The 22,554-nt window shown below is 62.2% G+C and overlaps 1 protein-coding gene across 1 annotated transcript in view; it reads left to right on the plus strand.

Moving 5' to 3' along the window:
- ZNF536 (zinc finger protein 536) overlaps nt 1-22,554 on the plus strand; it is a 346,815-nt gene that overhangs the window by 62,911 nt on the left and 261,350 nt on the right.

Below are 22,554 nucleotides of genomic sequence, written 5' to 3' on the forward strand. Positions count from 1 at the left end.
AGATGGATGGATGGATGGGTGGATGATGGATGGATGATGGATGGATGGATGATGGATGGATGGATAGATATAGATGGTTGGATGGTTGGATGGCTGGATGTGTGGATGTATGGATAATGGATGGATGGATGGATAGATGGGTGTATGAGTTGTTGCATGGATAGATGGTTGAATTGGTAGATGGGTGGATGATGGTTTGATGGATGGGTGGATGGATAGATGTATGGATAGATGGATGGATGGATGGATGGATGATGGATGGATGATGGATGGATGATGGATGGATGGATGATGGATGGATGGGTAGATGCATAGATGATGGATGGATGGGTGGATAGATAGATGGGTGTATGAGTTGTTGCATGGATAGATGGTTGGATTGGTAGATGGGTGGATGATGGTTTGATGGATGGGTGGATGGATAGATGGATGGATGGATGGATGGATGGGTGGATGATGGATGATGGATGGATGATGGATGGATGGATGATGGATGGATGGGTAGATGCATAGATGATGGATGGATGGGTGGATGTGTGATGTGGTCCCACGTGCAGGCATGGAGAGTACCTGTCCATTGAAAAACTTACTCCCAGTAATGAGCATAAAAAGTCACCCACCTTTGACTTTTAAGTGATTGCACAATGGACATTACAGCAGGACCAGTGAGACCATAATAAAGAAGAGACACGAATGACCTCTGAACCTGGCCACCCATGGCAAAGGTATGGACTCTGGAACCTGATGTCCCCATGGCCGTGAGTCAGGGCCATTGTGGCACCTCAGTTTTCTCATCTACAGATTGGGGATGACAGGAGCGACGACGCGGGAGGTTACCCAGTCATCGTTACACGTGTGACAATAATGCCTGCCCCCGTCGGCATTCCATGCGCGTGTGCTGCTGTTAATGTCCGTGGTTTCCTTGTCTCCGGGCATCCTTCCTTTTCCCTCTCCTCAGGATTAAAGAAGTACAGGCCGTTCTTGGAGAGTTAGCCTTCCCTCTTGGACTCCTTCCAGGGCCCTGCACCCCGGGAGGTTGCCAGGCCGGCGGGCTTCCCAGCGCCCTGGGACTGTGGTTAGCCAGTTCCGAGCCGCCAGAGGGGTGGTGAGTTTTTCCAGCCAGCTCCCCCCCCCCCCCCCCGCCGCTTTGGGGAAGCAGCGCCGCTGACACGCCCCTGGGTTTGGGATTGGCTTGTTGTGTGGGGAGGGCATTTCTGGGGCGGACGCCACGCGGTCCCAGTGGGTGCGGACACCCAACACGTGCACGGGAGGGGAGGTCCTGGGCGACTCCCTGCCACCCCCGGGTGAGTGAGACGGCCCCACGTCATGGCCCGGTTTTACATTTTCCGCATTCACGGCAATGGACTCCTTTGCTGTGGGTTTATTATGTATGCAAATATCTTGCTGATAAATTACATGTGTAATTGAACCATCGTAACCACGGCCAGTCAGCGACAACATGTAATTAAACTCACCCTTGAAGTCATTGAACTTTCCCATCCCCGACGAGACCGTTGACCACTCCAAGGAGGGGGTGCCTCCCGGTATGAGCCACGGGAGCGCGGGCCTGGCCTTGTCCCCGCTAAATATTCCCACCCGGCCCTTCCCAGAGAGCCCTGGCCAGGCCCGCCCGGGGTAAGAGCCTGCCCGCCCCCGCCCCATCTTGTTAAATCCCCTCAGCAACCCACTGCGCAGAAAATGAACTGAGGCTTAGCAGAGATGCTTACCTCGCTTGAGTCACACACCTGCCCATGGCTACACCAGGAGGCCTGAGCCGGTCCCTGACCCAAGCCTCGCTCTCCTCACCGTCCCTGTAAAGGAGATCACTCAGAGATGGCTCTTTAAAAAAAAAAAAATAAGTTTTTTGATTTCAGAGACAAAGGGAGAGGGACATAGAAACATCCATGATGAGAGAGAATCATGGATCGTCTGCCTCCTGTACGCCCCCCACTGGGGATGGAGCCCGCAACCCGGGCCTGTGCCCTGACCGGGAATGGAACCGTGACCTCCTGGTTCATAGGTCGACCCTCAACCCCTGAGCCACGCCGGCCGGTTGGGGGCCGGAGACGGCCCTTTACAGGGCAGCTCACTGGGTTTTGCAGCCCCAGGGCAGGTCCTGGTGCGAAGTTTCTGTGATTCTAGGGAGATGTGACGGTGTCCCTGGGAGAGGTGACACATGGAGGCACGGAGTGAGGGTGGGGGACGTGCTAGGTGAGCCGAGCTTCCTTTATATCTCGTACTGGGGCTCCCCCACTACTACATGGGGTTGCGTCCCGGTAAACCCACCCTAAGCTTCCTTTATGCCTCATTCCGGGGCTCCCCCCCTACTACATGGGGTTGTCTCCCGGTAAACCCACCCTAAGCTTTTTTATGTCTCATTCCGGGGCTTCCCCCTACTACATGGGGTTGTCTCCCGGTAAACCCACCCTAAGCTTCCTTTATATCTCATACCGGGGCTCCCCCCTACTACATGGGGTTGTCTCCCGGTAAACCACCCTAAGCTTCCTTTATGTCTCATTCCGGGGCTCCCCACTACTACATGGGGTTGTCTCCCGGTAAACCCACCCTAAGCTTTTTTATGTCTCATTCCGGGGCTCCCCACTACTACATGGGGTTGTCTCCCGGCAAACCCACCCTAAGCTTCCTTTATGTCTCATTCCGGGGCTCCCCCACTACATGGGGGTTGTTTCCTGGTAAACCCACCCTAAGCGGAAGATGCTGGAAGTAGAAAATGCACTTAGGGTGCCTCCCCTGCCCAGCACCACCGCCCAGCCCAGCCCCCCCCCCACCCCGCCTGCCAGGACACTCGCTGAGCTGCTGTCAGAAGCCCCCGCGAGGCCCGTCGTACGATGAAGCGTTGAAGGGCGCTGTGATTTTCCGTGGGAACCACTTTCCCGCCTTGCAAAGCCGCAGCCTGCAAGCTGAACCGTCACGCGTCGGGTGTGGTCTGGGCCCTGCGCCCTGTGCTGTGTGCCCGGCAGGGACACCCCCGGGTCTAACGCTGTCGGGGTGGGTGTTGGGGCCTCCGGGACACCCCTCCGCCCTGGACCCCTCCCTAAGCCCGTGTCACCGAGCTTTCGTTTGAGGAAGACCCGAGGGCAGGGTCAGAGCTGTCATCTGGGATGGAGAACGTCCCGGTCGTCTCTGTGGCCAGGTGCCCCCGCCCTCCGTGCCACGGGGAGGCCTCCGTGGGGCAGGCCTGGGGCCGGGCGGCGCGGCGGGCACTGAAGTCACCGTGGGCAGCTGCTGGCGCTTAGCGACCGCTCTCCGAGTGCCAGGCGCCGGCCTCCTCCTGGGCCATGACCTCACGCGGGCGGGCGGCCTCGGGACAAAGCCCTGTGTTCAGCCGCTTCTGCGCGTCCGAGCATCTGAGCCGCCTCCCCGATGCCCACAGCCGAGCCCTGGCCCCGCCGGGGGAGGGCGGCGAGGGTCACCGTGGGGCAGGCCCTGGGCGCGGTGGGCGCGGTGGCCGCGGCGGCCTGGGGGGTGGTTTGGGGACGAACACTGATGGGGCGTGCCCCATGCAGGTGAGGGGCCTGGCCCAGGGGAGCCCCGGATGCCCGTGTTTGGGACCTGCCGGGACCTCCTCCCAGCTGTGCAGCGGTGGGTGAGGGGGGCAGGGAGCCGGCAGGGAGAGGGGCCGGTCTCTCCGGTCCAGGTCCTGCTTCTGTGGCTGCTGCTTGACACCACAGAGACCTGCTGGGCGGGGCACAGCTCCCCCTCTGCCTGCCCCCCGGCCCCCGCCCCCATCCCCTGACCCCCTGGGAACAAGGCCCACACCGGGGTGTAGGAGACGTCGCATTGCAGCTTGTCCTCCTCCTGCTCACGTGGGGTGCTTGGGTCATGGGGGTTTGGGGATTGGAGGCTTCCAAGGAGCATCGGGGCCCTTTGTCCCCCCTTCAGCCCTCACGGAGACGCCTGCTGTGAGCCTGAGCACCCCTCCCCAGCGCCCCTGCCCTGGGCCCCACCCCAGCGCCCCTGCCCTGGGCCCCTACCCCAGCGCCCCTGCCCTGGACCCCTACCCCAGCGCCCCTGCCCTGGGCCCCTACCCCAGCGCCCCTGCCCTGGGCCCCTACCCCAGCGCCCCTGCCCTGGGCCCCTACCCCAGCGCCCCTGCCCTGGGTCCCTACCCCAGCGCCCCTGCCCTGGACCCCTACCCCAGCGCCCCTGCCCTGGACCCCTACCCCAGCGCCCCTGCCCTGGGCCCCTACTCCAGCGCCCCTGCCCTGGGCCCCTACCCCAGCGCCCCTGCCCTGGGCCCCTACCCCAGCGCCCCTGCCCTGGGCCCCTACCCCAGCGCCCCTGCTCTGGGCCCCTACCCCAGCGCCCCTACCCCAGCTCCCCTACCCCAGCTCCCCTACCCCAGCGCCCCTGCTCTGGGCCCCTACCCCAGCTCCCCTACTCCAGCGCCCCTGCCCTGGGCCCCTACCCCAGCGCCCCTGCCCTGGGCCCCTACCCCAGCGCCCCTGCCCTGGACCCCTACCCCAGCGCCCCTGCCCTGGGCCCCTACCCCAGCGCCCCTGCCCTGGACCCCTACCCCAGCGCCCCTGCCCTGGGCCCCTACCCCAGCGCCCCTGCCCTGGACCCCTACCCCAGCGCCCCTGCCCTGGGCCCCTGCCCTGGGCCCCTACCCCAGCGCCCCTGCCCTGGGCCCCTACCCCAGCGCCCCTGCCCTGGGCCCCTACCCCAGCGCCCCTGCCCTGGACCCCTACCCCAGCGCCCCTGCCCTGGGTCCCTACCCCAGCGCCCCTGCCCTGGGCCCCTTACCCCAGCTCCCCTACCCCAGCGCCCCTGCCCTGGGCCCCTACCCCAGCTCCCCTACCCCAGCGCCCCTGCTCTGGGCCCCTACCCCAGCGCCCCTACCCCAGCTCCCCTACCCCAGCGCCCCTGCCCTGGGCCCCTACCCCAGCGCCCCTGCCCTGGAACCCTACCCCAGCGCCCCTGCCCTGGGCCCCTACCCCAGCGCCCCTGCCCTGGAACCCTACCCCAGCGCCCCTGCCCTGGGCCCCTACCCCAGCGCCCCTGCCCTGGGCCCCTGCCCCAGCGCCCCTACCCCAGCGCCCCTGCCCTGGGCCCCTACCCCAGCGCCCCTGCCCTGGGCCCCTTACCCCAGCTCCCCTACCCCAGCGCCCCTGCCCTGGGCCCCTACCCCAGCTCCCCTACCCCAGCGCCCCTGCTCTGGGCCCCTACCCCAGCGCCCCTACCCCAGCTCCCCTACCCCAGCGCCCCTGCCCTGGGCCCCTACCCCAGCGCCCCTGCCCTGGAACCCTACCCCAGCGCCCCTGCCCTGGGCCCCTACCCCAGCGCCCCTGCCCTGGGTCCCTACCCCAGCGCCCCTGCCCTGGGCCCCTACCCCAGCGCCCCTGCCCTGGGCCCCTGCCCCAGCGCCCCTACCCCAGCGCCCCTGCCCTGGGCCCCTACCCCAGCGCCCCTGCCCTGGGCCCCTACCCCAGCGCCCCTGCCCTGGGCCCCTACCCCATTGTCCCTGCCCTGGGCCCCTACCCCAGTGCCCCTGCCCTGGGCCCCCGTGTGATTCAGGCTGAGGATCCCGAGCCGGTGTCTGTAGCCGAGAGCAGAGGGGCAGCGAAGCTCACCCCCCGATGAGGGTGGAGATGCCCGGCTGTGAGGCGAGGCCCCGGCAGGAAGTCCTCCGCCGGCCCTGGGCTGAGACTGCCCCCTCCACCCCCCAAGAGGTTTCCGGAAGGGCCTCGAGCTCGGACCAGGCACCTTCCCTCCGTCTGTCCGAGTTCTGTCCTCCCCTGACGAGGGGGTGCTGATGCGAGGCTGATGGGGACCCGCCCGGGATGCAGTGAGGCACCTGAGGGCTGAGGTCTTTCCAGACGCCACATGGGCTCTCGGTGAGCCCGCCACCACCCCCCTCCGTTTACCTCCGTTTTCAGAGAGGAAGGGAGAGGGAGAGAGAGAAACATCAGTGAGGGGAGAGAATCACGGATCGGCTGCCTCCTGCACACCCCCGCTGGGGATCGAGCCCACAACCCGGGCATGTGCCCTGACCGGGAATCGAACTCTGACCTCCTGGTTCCTAGGTCGGCGCTCAGCCCCTGAGCCAGGCCGGCCGGGCATCCCCATGGCTGTGGGAATGAGATCTCCTAACGCTGGTGGCTCTGGGTGGGGACCTTGACATTGTCAGCTGCAGAAGAAGGGTTTGCTGGCTCCGTCAAAGAACGTCTTGTAACCTGGGGACATGTCACAGTGGAGGTCTCGGGGTTCCCGGGGGGAACCTGTTCCCATTCAGGTCCCAGCCAGACCTGGGGGTGCGCTGGGCAGGGATCGGGGGTCTGCATTTCCCAGCAGCGTCCATGTGGCTGCAGGTGCCCTGGGTCGTAGGCACGCCCACCTTTCCTGGGGGGACCCCCGCCTGGCCTGGCCTTCAGACTCTGGACGCTGTTGCTTCTTCCTTCCCAGCGGAGGGACTTGGGTCAGACGTTCCGAGTTCCCGGACCTCAATTTTCTCGGCAATAAAACGAGAAATTAGGTCTCGATGGCTCCTAAGAGTCCCTTCAATTCTGAAGTTCTGGCGCATTAAAAATAAGCTGCATTTTTGGGCTGGAAAATTACCCTTTCCCCTGAAGGGGGCCTGGGAGACGGAGAGAGAGCGAGCCGCCTGGGCGCGGGCGCCGCGGTGCGCGGCCAAGGTCACGGAGAGGGCCCGCGTGAGAGAACCGGCGTCTTTATCGTAACCGCGCGTTGGCATTGCTGGGTGCTCCCTGGATCAGAGCACGAGGACCCGCGGTCACGCCGCCCACCTTCCCCCTCGGCACGCTGTCGCACTCGTGGTGGGCAGGGTGACATGCCCCGCGCATTTCAATAGGCAAGCTCGGGACACGATCATTTATTATTGTCTGTATTATTATTATTTATTATTATTTTCAGGGATTTCTCTTCTGTGGGTTTGAAATCTGGGGCCTTGATGAATCCTGCATGAATATTCTTTCCTAGTCACGTTGGCCATCGAGACACAAAGAAATAGCCCAAAACCCTGTCCCCGTCCCGTGCCTCTTTGATGCCGTGCGTGTTTATTAAGAATTTTAAAAAATATATATTTTTACTGATGTCAGAGAGGAAGGGAGAGGGAGAGAGAGAGATAGAAACATCCGTGATGAGAGAGAATCATGGATCGGCTGCCTCCTGCACGCCCCCCACTGGGGATGGAGCCCGCCACCCGGGCCTGTGCCCCGACCGGGAATCGAACCCTGACCTCCTGGTTCCTAGGTCGATGCTCAGCCCCTGAGCCACGCCGGCCGTGTGTGTGTGTGTGTGTGTGTGTGTGTGTGTGTGTGTGTGTCTAACACCAAGTTCACTGTGGATGCGAGAAGACGTCCGCCAGCTGCCGGGGCATAGGTGGGGGTCCCGCTGACGCTTGCAGGGGCCAGGAGAGCCGGGCGGGAAGGCGGTTTGGCGTTACGCGCAATAACGGGGTGTCTTGAGATGAGGGACTCTGGGCCAGCGGCACCAGGGTGTGGCCCCAGGATTTCCCAGGAGAATCCAGGGAGCAGACGCGTCGCAGGCCGGTTTGGCAAGGGTAGCAGCGCGGCCGCAGCCCGCTAGACCAGTGGTCGGCAAACTGCGGCTCGCGAGCCACGTGCGGCTCTCTGGCCTCTTGGGTGTGGCTCTTCCACAAAATACCACGGCCTGGGCGGGTCTATTTTGAAGAAGTGGCGTTCGAAGAAGTTTAAGTTTAAAACATGTGGCTCTCCAAAGAAATTTCCATCGTTGTCCTGTTGATATTTGGCTCTGTGGACGAATGAGTTTGCCGACCACTGGGCTAGCCGATCCCGCATCCGTTTTTATGAGTGAGGTAGGAAGGGGCACGGCTCGGGAAGAGTGAGGATAAACATAATGTCCCGTAATTACCCATTACGCCGCGGGACCCAGGTGCCGCTTTTATTGCCTTAAAAATGGAACGCGTCAGAACAGGAAATGGCTGCTTTTTTATATCAAAAAAGCCCTTTTTTTTGAAAAATCATAAAACGCCTAATCTAATCCGCCGTATAATTCTAATGAGCGTAGCCAGCCGCCTCCTCGCGCCGTGTGGGATGGAAGGTCATCCGTGTCCGCCGGTCAGGCTCCGGGGCGGCGCGTGGAGACGAGGCGAGCCGTCCGTAGGGCTCCGGCCTCGGGGGGACGCTCGTGACGGGCAGCGCTGGCCATCGCCGTGTGTTCTGAGCCCAGCGGAGTTCGAGCCGCTCCTGTGACGCCCTCCCCGAGGGCCCTCCGTCTCACGGTGGCAGGTGCGGGGGGCGGGGTGGGGTCAGGATCTGCCTGGCCCGTTGCCCGTCCCGTTTAGGCACGTGGGCGCAGGGTCACGGCCCACGGGGCCGTCTGCTGGATGCCCCTGCCACGCTGTGTCATTTCCTCAAATTTCCGGGAAGCCCCCTTTTTCTGTGTTTTTTTTTTTTGTTGTTGGTTGTTTGTTTTGTGAATCCTCATCGAGGATATTCTTTCTGTTGATTTTTAGGGAGAGTGGAAGGGAGGGAGGGAGAGGGAGGCAGAGAGAGAGAGAGAGAGAGAGAGAGAGAGAGAGAGAGAGAAGCATCGATGTGAGAGAGACACCTCGATTGGTTGCCTCCTGCTGTTGCCAGCTGATGGTGAACCTGCAACCCAGGTACGTGCCCTTGACCTGGACTCGAACCTGTAACCCTTTGGGGCATGGGCCGGGGCTCCACCCACTGAGCTCGCCGGTCAGGGCACATCCTCCCTATGTGCTGTCCGCCGTCTCTCTGCCCCCCGTGGTGTTCCTCGCTCCGTGTTGCTTGGCCGTTTCTCGTCTCGGCCTCAGCGTGCTGTGCGCGGGCACGTCGCGGGCACCTCGGGCGGCTGCCGCCAGCCTCGTTACGGAGAAGGATTGCCCGGTGGGTCCGGGGAACGGCCGGCAGTGGACCCGAATCACGAGGCTGAAAGTGATATTGCCGACGGGAGGTCGTTTTCCCAGCCGAGGGGCAGTAGTTTGCCGCTCTAAACGGCACGCCGCCGTCAGTGTACGTTTTATTAAACCATTTAAGGAACTTGGGAGCCATTTCATTTAAACTTCCTGCCTGACGCTGCTCACAAAAGAGGCCGGGAGCAATGTGCAGAAACACCCCGGGTGCCCGGCGGGATGGGCACAGCTGGGAGCCGGGCCAGGCTGTGCCCGGTCCTTGCTCACACAAGTGGGAGTGTGTGCGTGTGTGTGCATGTGTGTGCGCATGCATGTATGTGTGTATGTGTGTGCATATCTGTGTGCATATGTGTTCATGTGTGCGTGCGAATGTGTGCATGCATGGCACGTACAGGCGTGTGTGTACACGAGGGATGTGTGCATGCACGTGGATGCACGTGTGCTTGCATGTACACGAGCATGTGCATGTGCGTATGCACACATGTTCATGAGTATACGCGCCTGTAAATGCGTGTGTGTGTGAGCGTGAGGGTGTATACTTTAGCTCCAGAGTGCCCGCTGCCCTGCACGTATGTGAATTTCACACTCACCTTTGTGCCCGTGAATTAGGGGGTCAGGGTCCCAGGCCTTTATCGTCGGGAGTGACGGGCAGAATGGAGTCAGTCGGTCTCTTGGCTGCCTCAGCCCGCACCGGTGGTCTTCGGTAGGTGGCCCTCCTTCTGCGAAGTTATATAACCACGCCGCCGTCTCATCGGAAACTATATTTAGGAGGCAGAGAAACGTGCGAGCTATTCGTTCCGATTAAATTTTTTATTATGCACTCTCCTTTCGGATTGACAACTATTAATATTAAAGAGCTCGGCCAAATTGAAATTTGTGTTGCTGGAGAGACTGAAATATAATGTGTGATGCTGACGGGGAAAGCCGAGGGGATGGGGAACGACCGGGCTGGGTGCGACAGGTCCCAGCAGGTGCCGTGTGCTGCGTGACCCCAGCCCCGCTGTGCCCTGCGCAGGGATGGGGGTGGGGGCTTCCGGAGAGGCGACACACGGTGAGGGCGGGAGCACGCTGCGGCACGTCGTGCGGACACCTGTCATCACGCCTGTCTGTATCCGTGTTTCCTCCGTCACCGGCGAGAAGGCCGGGGCGAAGCGGAGAAAGCCATTCCCCACAGTGCGCGTGCGTGTACACGAGTGACGTGTGCATGCACGTGTATGCAGGTGTGCGCGTGCGTCACCGGCGTGATGATGACGGGGATGGGCCCAGCTTCTTCAGACGCCCGGGAGCGGTTGTCTGAGTGTCCCCACATCCCCGGGAGGTGGCAGGTCTGTCTGTCCTGTAAGAGGGAGGACCACGCCCATGGCCACGTGGGGCGTTCCAGCTCTGACTCTGCAGCAGGCGGGCCCTGGGCTAGCCCTGGGGCTTCATGTTGCACTGACTGCCACATGCAGGAGCCCGCAAGGTGGGCACAGAGCTGGCAGGGCTGCAGAGGTCGGACTCCGGCAGGAGACGGGGGTGTCTGGGTCCACACAGCCTCGGGGTGACATGGGACATGGGCAATTGAAAGTGTCCTCTTTGGGAGTCTACCCCTTTATTTTTCCTTTTTTAAAAAATTTTTATCTTCGGGAGTGACGGGCAGAATGGAGTCGGTCTTTTGGCTCCAGATTGATTTCAGAGAGGAACAGAGAGGGAGAGACGAACATCCTGGATGAGAGAGAACCATGGATTACTTGCCTCCTGCACGCCCCACACTGGGGATGGAGCCCACAACCTGGGCCTGTGCCCTGACCGGGAATCGAACCGTGACCTCCTGGGTCATATAGGTCGATGCTCAGCTATGGAACCACACTGGCCAGGCAGAGTCCATCACTTTGTAGAGCTGAAGGTGAGGCCACAGCCCACGAGTCCCTCCTGTGCGCTGGTCCCTCCGGGGCTGGCCCTCTCCTACCACTGCCAGCCTCCCCCTGCCTCCAGCTCCTCCGGCTGTGCCCTGTGTCTGGAAGGTCCACTCCCTCCCCGTTGTCCGGGCAAGCTCCCCAGTGGCGGGGGCTGCAGTGTCCTCGGCTGGGACCCCACGCTGTCCCCTGGCGCAGAGTAGGTCCACGCCACACGTTCCCTGATTTATTTTGACAGGGTCACGTCAATTCTTTCCTGCACATTTTTTTTTTTTTAAATCCTCACCCAAGGATATTTTTTTCCATTGATTTCTAGAGAGAGTGTGAGGGAGGGAGGGTGGAGGGGAAGAGAGAGAGAGAGAAACATCGACGTGAGAGAGAAACATCGACGTGAGAGAGAGAGACTTTGATCAGCTGCCTCCCGCACGCACCCCGAGCGGGACTGGGGAGCCGGCCACCAAGGCCCCTGCCTTTGACCAGGAATCAAACCCGTGGCCCCGTGGTCCACAGGCCGACGCTCCAACCACTGAGCGACAGGCCAGGGCATCCTCCCCATTTTGATGTCCGATTCATTCATTGCCAAACGTGCACATCGTTCGCCCACTCTGTGACTTGCTCACAAAAATCTGTGTGCTGAGCAATGGCTTCCCCTCACTGGCCGCTCCAATGCTAGACTCTGTGCTCCGGAGGGCCCGTGGCTCGCTGGCGGTCCCCTCCCCCCCGCCGCCCCCGGCGGGCGCCGGCCTTCCCCAGGGGGACTTCCGGAAAGAGATGCTCATTTGCATCCCTGGGAGTGCAGCTTGGAGTTTCTTCCTTCTCTGGAGCAGGACGAGATGGGGCCCTCATCCCCCTGCCCCCCACTTCCCGCCTCCAAACCCTGTCTGTCTCCCCCGAGCCTGGTGGCTCCGGTAGAGCGTCATCCTGTGAACCAAAAGTTTCCGGCTTCAGTCCCTGGTTGGGGCACGTACGGGAGTCAGCTGATGGATATTTCTCTCTCTCATCAGTGTTTCTCTCTCTCTCATCAGTGTTTCTCTCTCTCTCTCTCATCAATGTTTCTCTCTCTCTCTCTCTCTCATCAATGTTTCTCTCTCTCTCTCTCTCTCATCAATGTTTCTCTCTCTCACATCAGTGTTTCTCTCTCTCTCTCACACACACCAATGTTTCTCTCTCCCTCCCTCTCTCTCTCTCTCTCATCAATGTTTCTCTCTCTCTCTCTCACATCAGTGTTTCTCTCTCCCTCCCTCTCTCTCTCATCAATGTTTCTCTCTCCCTCCCTCTCTCTCTCTCATCAATGTTTCTCTCTCTCTCTCTCTCATCAATGTTTCTCTCTCTCTCATCAATGTTTCTCTCTCTCTCTCTCATCAATGTTTCTCTCTCCCTTCCCCCCTCTCTCTCTCATCAATGTTTCTCTCTCTCTCTCTCATCAATGTTTCTCTCTCTCTCTCTCATCAATGTTTCTCTCTCTCTCATCAATGTTTCTCTCTCTCTCTCTCATCAATGTTTCTCTCTCCCTTCCCCCCTCTCTCTCACATCAGTGTTTCTCTCTCTCTCTCTCATCAATGTTTCTCTCTCTCTCACATCAGTGTTTCTCTCTCTCTCCCTCATCAATGTTTCTCTCTCTCTCACATCAGTGTTTCTCTCTCTCTCTCACACACACCAATGTTTCTCTCTCCCTCCCTCTCTCTCTCTCTCTCTCTCATCAATGTTTCTCTCTCTCTCTCTCATCAATGTTTCTCTCTCTCTCTCTCATCAATGTTTCTCTCTCTCTCATCAATGTTTCTCTCTCTCATCAATGTTTCTCTCTCTCTCTCTCATCAATGTTTCTCTCTCTCTCTCATCAATGTTTCTCTCTCTCATCGATGTTTCTCTCTCATCAATGTTTCTCTCTCTCTCTCATCAATGTTTCTCTCTCATCAATGTTTCTCTCTCGCTCTCATCAATGTTTCTCTCTCTCTCTCTGTCTCTCTCATCAATGTTTCTCTCTCCCTCCCTCTCTCTCTCTCTCTCTCTCTCTCTCTCTCTCTGTCTCTCTCATCAATGTTTCTCTCTCTCTCTCTCTCTCTCTCTCTCTCATCAATGTTTCTCTCTCTCTCTCTCATCAATGTTTCTCTCTCTCTCTCTCTCTCTCTCTCTCAAAATCAGTAACAATATGTCCTCGGGGGAGGACTGAAAGACAAACCCGAGCCCTCTCACCCAACAGCGAGAGTACGCGCTTCCGTCTGCGGATCCGTTTTGAATTAAGACGGAAAAACCATGAAAACCAAAACGGCCAGGAATGTCTTGGCTTTGTGAGGCTCGTGCCGGGAAGGTTTCCTCGGAACCCGTGCCAACCAGCAGGCGTGGGCGCCCCGAGACGGAGACCCCTACGGGGCCGCTCTGGGCGCTGGCCTCCGTGGCATGGGTTCCAAAGCGGCTTTGACTCGGGACGCTGACAAAGTCGAAGGTGGGAACATTCTGGAACATCCAGTTCTGAAGACCCGCGGCCGGGCTAGTCCTTTTACGGAGGACGCGTCCCCCCGACGCAGCTGCGTGTGCCGCAGACGCTCACGCTCCTGGCTGGAGCCGGGAGTGAAATATGAACGTGCCTCTGACAATTTAGTACTTTTAATAAAGGATTTGTGAGCAAAAAGCTTAAGTACAAGAACCACAAAACATATAGATAAAAATATAGCCATAATCACACATCAGAGCCCGGAAAATTCATTACGCCGCGAACATCCGTAATTGAGGGAAGTTGAGGGAACCGGCGGGGAGATAATATATACGCCCGGATTCCTGGCGGCGCGGAGCCTTTTAGCCGGGATCAGGGCCTCGGCGTGCTGCAGGGGGTGTTTTATTGCCGCCGCGACGCTTTCCCGAGAAGGACGTGATTTATTGCCACCGAGCGCGCACGGCAACGTGAATTTGAATCTGGGTTTCTGGGAGAAGTTGACAATTAGTCCCCTCATATATATATTTACGGCTTTGGAAAATACTTGATGTTAAGATAATTTAAATGCCTTACCTGTTTCTGGATGGATGTGTGAAATACTGCCCTTTTGGAAAAATGGAAACACAAAAGAACTAGTCACCACCGAGTACGTGGGCACGGCCGTCGTGTTCAGGGGTGTCCGGACCTGGCGGGAACCGTGACCGGGGGGCCAGGGACCAGCCGGGAAAGGCATGGCCGTCCGCACCCTCGGGGGGCACTGGCCTCCATGAGAAGTGCGTTTCTTTTCTTTGTAAATATTTTTATTGATGTCACAGAGGAAGGGAGAGGGAGAGAGAGATAGAAGCATCCATGATGAGAGAGAATCACGGACCGGCTGCCTCCTGCACGCCCCTCACTGGGGATGGAGCCCGCAACCCGGGCCTGTGCCCCGACCGGGAATCGAACCCTGACCTCCTGGTTCCTAGGTCGGCGCTCAGCCGCTGAGCCCCGTGGCCGGCGGCATCTTTTCCTTCTTCTAGCGTTTTCTGGCTCCTGCATGGAAACACCCATTTGGGGTCTCAGTGGGGATCCAGGGGCGGGACTCAGGGACGACGCGCTGGGAAGGTGTGGCCGCCCTTCCTCCCTGCCCCGCCTCTGCCGCTGCAGCCAGTCCCTCTCATCCTGTCCTTACCCTTCCTCGTGGCTCTGGGACACGCAGGGTGGCCGGCAGGACACGGCTCGGAGGCTTCCCTTCCCCGTGAAAGCTCAGCCACACCGGATGACGCGGCAGGGGCACTGAGGTCGTCCAGTGGCCGTGAGGGCGGCGGCCTGACCTCTTGCTGTGGGAACCTTTCAGCCACTTGCTCCTTTACCCAGGGAGAGGGGGGAGGTCGGGGGGGGGGGGGACGTGGCCTCGCCTGGCAGACAGGGGCACAGCCCTTTCCCGTGGGCACGCGCCCCTGGCCTCCGGGGCGGCTCCGAGGACCTAAACTCAGAGATCGGCAGGGCGGGCTCAGCTTCACTGATGATTTGAATCGTTCTCCTCCGGACACAGGAATCCGCTCAGTGCACCGGCCGTCTGCGGAGGCCTGAGCTCTCACGGGCCTGGCTGCCGGGCGGACTGGGGATGTGCCCTGGAGGACGCGCTGTCCCCGTGGGCGTGCCCGTGGGAGCCCCTGCGGCCTCCAGGGACACGGCGTTGGGGTTTCCGCCCCCAGCTGGTGCGCAAGGGGTCACCTCGCCCTGGAGACACGCACATGGTGGACTGAGCCGACCTGGACGGCGGGGGGCATGATTTCGGGGGGACTCGGCGATCTCTCCATGTAATCTTGTGAATTTTTTTTTTTTTTTTTGTATAAAGCATGCTTTTCTTGAAACAAAGAGGATTATCAGTCATAAGTTCTGGAGACTGAAGCGGGGCGGGAGGAGGCTGCCGAGGGAGGGTCTTCGGAAAGGCCGTGTGAGCTGGCATCGAGCCCGAGCTGGGAGGGACCTCGAGTCGGTGCCACCCGGGTTCTCTGGCCTCACGGCGGGGAGGGGCACGGCCCTGAGGCTCTGGGGGTCCTCATCTGATCCCTACGGCCACGCTCAGCTCCTGGAGGAGTGGGGTGTGTCCTTCTGCCTGGGGTCCTGACCTGGCTCAGACCTGGCCCCATGGGCCCCCGTGGACAGGCTTTGCCCCCATGGTTTCCCATGACGTCCTGGGATGGGGACTGTGGGGCGGGGTGTGGTGACGAGGCCCCTTAGAGAGCATGGCACCTGAGCGGCTCCCGGGGCACCCGCTCCCATTGCCAGGACCCACCTGCTCAGTCGCCCCACACCCGCCCCGCCCCACAGGCTGCTACAGACGTGCTCGCAGAACAAGGGTCCCCCGTAAGTGACAGAATCCCCCACACTCATGTAGGGAGAGACTTTCAAAGGAGACAAGGAGTCTCCTTTGGGGCCCCACGAGGAGGAATGTAAAGAAATCAAAACAAACAAAATCTGTATGAAAACACAGACTCCAGATGTGTCCCGGGCGTGACATAAATGTCCGCTTAGCGGTTTTTTTTTTTGTTTTTTTTTTTAAATATTTTTATTGCTTTCAGAGAAGAAGGAAGAGGGACATAGAAACATCCATGATGAGAGAGCATCATGGACCGGCTGCCTCCTGCACACGCCCCACACGGGGGATGGAGCCCGCAACCCGGGCCTGTGCCCTGACCGGGGATCGAACCGTGACCTCCTGGTTCCTAGGTCGGCGCTCAGCCACGGAGCCACCGTGACCTCCTGGTTCCTAGGTCGATGCTCACCCACGGAGCCACCGAGGCCAGGCCGATTAGCCTCTCCGAGCGCATTCGGGTTGTCCCCACGTTAGCAGGACAGACAGACCGAAGGGGGGACCCACACTTCGGGAGGTCCCGGGGCTCCAGGGGCTCGAGCCGGCGGCGCCGAGGAGGCCGAGGCTGAAATGACTTTGTTAGTATGTAGGTCACACGGCTGCGCTGTCTGGTTACCGGCCGCCGCCCCGGATCGCTGTTGGTGGAGGGGTAAACGGCTTTGCTGCCTCAGCACACCCTTCCGCTGGGGCTTCTCACACAGTGGTGCAGCTGAGAAGACGCGGGGCCGCGGCAAAAATCAATTTATCTCCCCGCATTGTGTGGCCTGCTTCCCCCTTCGACTAATGGATGTGCTTTGTGTTGGAAATCATTTAGAACCCCGCTGTCCCCCGGGGCGCCTCCAAACTTTCACCGGGGCCTGCACGGATTAGGCGGGACCTCCGAGGCAGAGAGGAGAACGAGGTCCCAGGGCGTTGGGCTCGCGTGGTGTCAAGGGTGGGACGGCGTCACCCTTCCCGGCTCTGCCCCGTGCGGCTTCCAGGTCGCAGGGCGGCGGGGCGGGGCTGGGCTCGCCACGTTTGCGGATGAAAGTTTTTCCTTCCTCAGCCTGGGATGGGTGAGCGTCTCAGGGGGTGTCTGAGGGTGGCTCTTTAAACCGGAAGAGGTGGGTGGAGTGGGCCAGGCCAGGCCAGGCCAGGCGTGCTGATGGTGCGTGTGGAGGCCGTGCCATCGGGCCCTGGCAGGTGGGCCAGCAGGCAAGGTGACCCTTCGCAGGTAAGGCGTCTCCCTATGGGTAAGGCCTCCCCCCCCCGCCCTGTGGGTAAGGCGTCCCCCCGTGAGTAAGGCGTCCCCCCGTGGGTAAGGCGTCCCCATGTGGGTAAGGCGTCCCCCCGTGAGTAAGGCGTCCCCCCGTGGGTAAGGCGTCCCCGTGTGGGTAAGGCGTCCCCGTGTGGGTAAGGCGTCCCCGTGTGGGTAAGGCGTCCCGTGTGGGTAAGGCGTCCCCGTGTGGGTAAGGCGTCCCCCCTGTGGGTAAGGCGTCCCCGTGTGGGTAAGGCGTCCCCCCGTGGGTAAGGCGTCCCCCCTGTGGGTAAGGCGTCCCCCCTGTGGGTAAGGCGTCCCCGTGCGGGTAAGGCGTCCCCGTGCGGGTAAGGCGTCCCCGTGCGGGTAAGGCGTCCCCGTGCGGGTAAGGCGTCCCCGTGCGGGTAAGGCGTCCCCGTGCGGGTAAGGCGTCCCCGTGCGGGTAAGGCGTCCCCGTGCGGGTAAGGCGTCCCCCCTGTGGGTAAGGCGTCCCCGTGTGGGTAAGGCGTCCCCGTGTGGGTAAGGCGTCCCCGTGCGGGTAAGGCGTCCCCGTGCGGGTAAGGCGTCCCCCCTGTGGGTAAGGCGTCTCCGTGTGGGTAAGGCGTCCCCGTGCGGGTAAGGCGTCCCCCCTGTGGGTAAGGCGTCTCCCTGTGGGTAAGGCGTCCCCGTGTGGGTAAGGCGTCCCCGTGCGGGTAAGGCGTCCCCCCTGTGGGTAAGGCGTCCCCGTGCGGGTAAGGCGTCCCCGTGCGGGTAAGGCGTCCCCCCTGTGGGTAAGGCGTCTCCCTGTGGGTAAGGCGTCCCCGTGTGGGTAAGGCGTCCCCGTGCGGGTAAGGCGTCCCCCCTGTGGGTAAGGCGTCCCCGTGCGGGTAAGGCGTCCCCGTGTGGGTAAGGCGTCCCCCCTGTGGGTAAGGCGTCCCCCCGTGGGTAAGGCGTCCCCGTGTGGGTAAGGCGTCCCCGTGTGGGTAAGGCGTCCCCGTGCGGGTAAGGCGTCCCCGTGCGGGTAAGGCGTCCCCGTGCGGGTAAGGCGTCCCCGTGTGGGTAAGGCGTCCCCGTGTGGGTAAGGCGTCCCCGTGTGGGTAAGGCGTCCCCCCTGTGGGTAAGGCGTCCCCCTGTGGGTAAGGCGTCTCCCTGTGGGTAAGGCGTCCCCGTGTGGGTAAGGCGTCCCCGTGCGGGTAAGGCGTCCCCCCTGTGGGTAAGGCGTCCCCGTGCGGGTAAGGCGTCCCCCCTGTGGGTAAGGCGTCTCCCTGTGGGTAAGGCGTCCCCGTGTGGGTAAGGCGTCCCCGTGCGGGTAAGGCGTCCCCCCTGTGGGTAAGGCGTCCCCGTGCGGGTAAGGCGTCCCCGTGTGGGTAAGGCGTCCCCCTGTGGGTAAGGCGTCCCCCCGTGGGTAAGGCGTCCCCGTGTGGGTAAGGCGTCCCCGTGTGGGTAAGGCGTCCCCGTGCGGGTAAGGCGTCCCCGTGCGGGTAAGGCGTCCCCGTGCGGGTAAGGCGTCCCCTCTGTGGGTAAGGCGTCCCCTCTGTGGGTAAGGCGTCCCCGTGCGGGTAAGGCGTCCCCGTGCGGGTAAGGCGTCCCCGTGTGGGTAAGGCGTCCCCGTGTGGGTAAGGCGTCCCCGTGTGGGTAAGGCGTCCCCCCTGTGGGTAAGGCGTCCCCGTGTGGGTAAGGCGTCCCCCCTGTGGGTAAGGCGTCCCCGCTGTGGGTAAGGCGTCCCCCTGTGGGTAAGGCGTCCCCGTGTGGGTAAGGCGTCCCCCTGTGGGTAAGGCGTCCCCCCTGTGGGTAAGGCGTCCCCCTGTGGGTAAGGCGTCCCCCCAGGGCTGTCTGGCCTGGCCTTGCCTGGAGGCCTGGCGCTCCCTGTACCCTGTCTGTGCGCCATCACCAGCGTGGCCTTCCGGGCTGCCGTTAACATCCACTGTATTCCAGAGCAAAGCGTGTGGCGGCCGAAGGTGCCCTGGCCCCCCCCCCTCCCCCCGCTGCAGAAACAAGAACGCGGTGGCTCCCGCGTGTCGTTAGGAAGTTTCCGGGACGCCCTGTCTATTTCCAAACACCGGCTATTGGCGCCGCCGCGCAGGGGCCGTCCTCGCTGTCGGAAGGAGCGCAGATGGCGCTGGGTTGGTGGGGGCCGGCGTCCCCGCCTGAGACAACCTTCCCGCCGCCTTTGTGCCCAGCAAGTCAGGCACACTAACGTGATGATGCGGCCGCGGCCCCCGCAGACGGGCCGCCTGATTGACAGGGAAGACGGAGCCGGGAGCGCGCCCCCTCTCCTGCCCTCGGCCCTCTGTGATGCTTATGGGCTGGATGGCAGCAGCGGCAGGCATTTCACTGAAGGCGAAACGGAGAGGGGGACGGGGGGTGGGGGGGTGGGGGAGCGTGCGGGGAGGAAACTGGTCCCAGGCAGAGCCGTGGAGGGCGCGCAGCTCAGCCTGCGGCTGCTCCTGGGAGCCTGCAGCCCCCGCCGGCCCGGCTCAGCCCATTGCCTGCGTTTGCGTGACTAAATGCAGACAATTAGAGCCGGCCGGCCCTTCCCCGGGAGCGCATTGTCAGCCGGGGTTCAAGTGCGCGGATAATGGCCCGCCGGAGGCTCCGTGCCTGGTGGGCAGCGGCAGAGGCCGCCGGCCGAAACCGCTCCGCAGCCCCGCTGGCCCGGGGGCTTCCCTGCCCTTGGGTTTTGGTGCAGTTTGGCCAAGGACAGCCGGCGTCCCCGCCCTGGCCGGAGGCGGTAGGCCCAGAAACCCGGTGCAGAGGGTGGAGGCCACCCCCATGTCACGAGGGCTTTTCTGAGCGCCCCGGGGCTGTCATCTTGCCGGTGCCCTTGGTGAGGGGTCCTGGCGCCCCTTTGCCCCTGGTCCCCGAGCTGTAGCCGGGCCTCACTGCCCAGGGTGGAAGGGAGAGTGTGGGGTGCTCAGCTCGGAGAGGAAGCTCGTCTGTGGGTGAAATGGCGCCTCCCTCATCCCCTCCCAGCGAGGACGTCCAAGTCCCTCAGACACCACATCGTCCAGGCCCCACAGACACCACATCCTCCAGGCCCCACAGACACCACGTCCTCCAGGCCCCACAGACACCACATCCTCCAGGCCCCACAGACACCGCGTCCTCCAGGCCCCACAGACACCACGTCCTCCAGGCCCCACAGACACCACGTCCCCCAGGCCCCACAGACACCGCGTCCTCCAGGCCCCACAGACACCACGTCCTCCAGGCCCCACAGACACCACGTCCCCCAGGCCCCACAGACACCGCGTCCCCCAGGCCCCACAGACACCACGTCCCCCAGGCCCCACAGACACCGCATCCCCCAGGCCCCACAGACACCGCATCCCCCAGGCCCCACAGACACCGCATCCCCCAGGCCCCACAGACACCGCGTCCTCCAGGCCCCACAGACACCACATCCTCCAGGCCCCACAGACACGGGTGCAGGCCCCCACAGACACGGGTGCAGGCCCCCACAGACGCGGGTGCAGGCCCCCACAGACGCGGGTCCATGCCCCCACAGACACGGGTCCATGCCCCCACAGACACGGGTCCAGGCTCCCACAGACATGGGTCCAGGCCCTCACAGACATGGGTCCAGGCCCCCACAGACACGGGTGCAGGCCCTCACAGACACCCCCATGCCCGGGACTGGCAGTGGGGTACTTGTTAGGTGGTCCACACGGCTGTGCTCACTCTGACAGGAGGAGAGGAACGTGCCGGGGGCGCGCAGGGAGCAGCACAGACGGGTGTGGGATGCGTTCGGCCACGCCCGAGGCCTCCCGCCGGCTGGAGCTGCTGGAGCCGGCCTGGCGGTTGGCACGTTGGCTGGTCCGGACGGATGGTTTCCCATCTCCGGCCGCTGCCGCCTGGGGCCTCAGCACCGGGAGCCGGTGAGACCCGTGCGCCTGGCTCCCCTCCCTGGGGCTCCTCCCTGGCTCCCCTCCCTGGGGCCCCTCCCCTGGCTCCCCTCCCTGGGGCCCCTCCCCTGGCTCCCCTCCCTGGGGCTCCTCCCTGGCTCCCCTCCCTGGGGCCCCTCCCCTGGCTCCCCTGCAGGCTTCGCCCAGGTGGCGTCTCCCTGGGAGGCCCTGCTGCCCCCGGCCTCCCGCTGTTTGCTGTCTCTGCCCCTGCTCCGCATCTCCTGGGGCTCTGCTCTACCTCCTCTGATGTAACTGTTTACCCTGAGCCACATTATGGTTCCTGGAGGCCAGGAGCCGAGTACCTTTTGCTCTTTGGTCTGTTTCAGCACCTAGAACCTCACTCAGCACGTAGTAGGTACTCGACAAGCATGTGCTGAGGGGAGAATGAGGAGGCACGGCCCTTCTGTGGAGGGGTGGACAGTCCAGTGTGAGTCACCCTCAGGCAGTACGTGCTGGGCCATATGAGGTCATAGGACGTCGCGAGCGGCGTTAGCAGAGCCAGAATGACTGTGGGCTGGAGCAGTCAGGGAGGGCTTCCTGGGGGAGGCGGGGCTTGAAGTCTGAGTCAGATTTTTCACACGTAGAGGGAAGAAAAGGGAGGGGAAGGGGTGGTGGACATGACCTACCTTTTGGGCCCTGTGGAGCTGCGCCTGGTTAGGGAAGGTCCGCGGGCCCTGGTGGGACGGCTGTGAGTTGCCATCGAGGGAGATCTGGTCTTTGTTCCAGAAGCCAAGGGTCGCCTGGAGGGCTTTGTGTTTTCATGTCATGGGTCCTGTCTGATTACAAAAGTCCTGCGTGTTCACCGTTAACGTTCAGACAGCTGAGCGTGCGGGACGTGAGACCCGGGGACGGGGAGCGCTGTGCACGCCACCCGGCTGTGTACCTGTGTGTACACCCCACGTGACCAGTGAGTGCACACACCAGCGCGGCGCCCCACGGACCGGTTTCTGCCACGGAAGCGGCTGCGCTGTGCGCTGTGCCTGAGGCTCGCTGTGTCTTTAAGGGAGCAGTGTGTCGATCAGAACGTCGGGGCAGAGACAGGGCCCTCGGTTCTCACTTCTCCGTGGGTCTCCAGTTCCTGGCACAGCCCGTGTGTGAGCCGTGCACGCGTGGACGGCCGTTCGGACAGCGTTCCTTCCCCCTCGTGCCCTGTGTTCAGTGCTGGGACTTGCGTCTCCTCGTCTCCCGCTCTCCGGCCACCCCAGGTGCTGGGAGGCCCCCTCCCAGGTCAGAGCAGACACTCGGCAGGTGGCATTTCTCTGCACGCCCGGGACCCTGGTCCTGCACCTGTGCCCAGGTGCCCACGTGTGCAGACAGCCAGGCCACCGCACCAGGGTCTGCCCTCTGGGAGGCGTCCGTGTGCCTTGGAACCCGCCTTCTCGTGGACTGCTGGCTCCTGCCCGCGGAGCATTGTTCTTGCAGGCAGGATGAGTTCCCACGCCCTTTGACCCTGGCCTTTGGAGGGCTTCCGTGTCGCTGAGTGTGGAGTCAACGTTCAGAATTCAGAGGGAAGGGGGGCATTTCTCCTCCCCCTGCAGCCGCCACACGCTGTCCCCTCCTCAGCACGTAGGAGGCAGTTTTCCTCGTTTCTCACAGCGACCCACGGAAAGCTCTCGAATGCAGACCATAGCGTGGTGATATTAACTAAGGTAAACCTTTGCTCTCTGCAAGCGCCCCGTGAAGTGCGGAGGCTGCGGGCTAAGGTGGGTGCCCCGCCTTGCGGGGTGGAGCGGGGGTCCAGCCCTCCGCAGGGACGTGTGCAGGGAAGGCCCCACGTGGCACATAGGCCTGCTCCGTCCAAGGGCGTTGTGGTCATTTGAAAATTCTTTTCTTAATTGAACGTATTGGG

This window comes from Plecotus auritus (genome assembly GCF_963455305.1).
Source record: "Plecotus auritus genome assembly, chromosome: 10".
NCBI lineage: Eukaryota > Metazoa > Chordata > Mammalia > Chiroptera > Vespertilionidae > Plecotus > Plecotus auritus.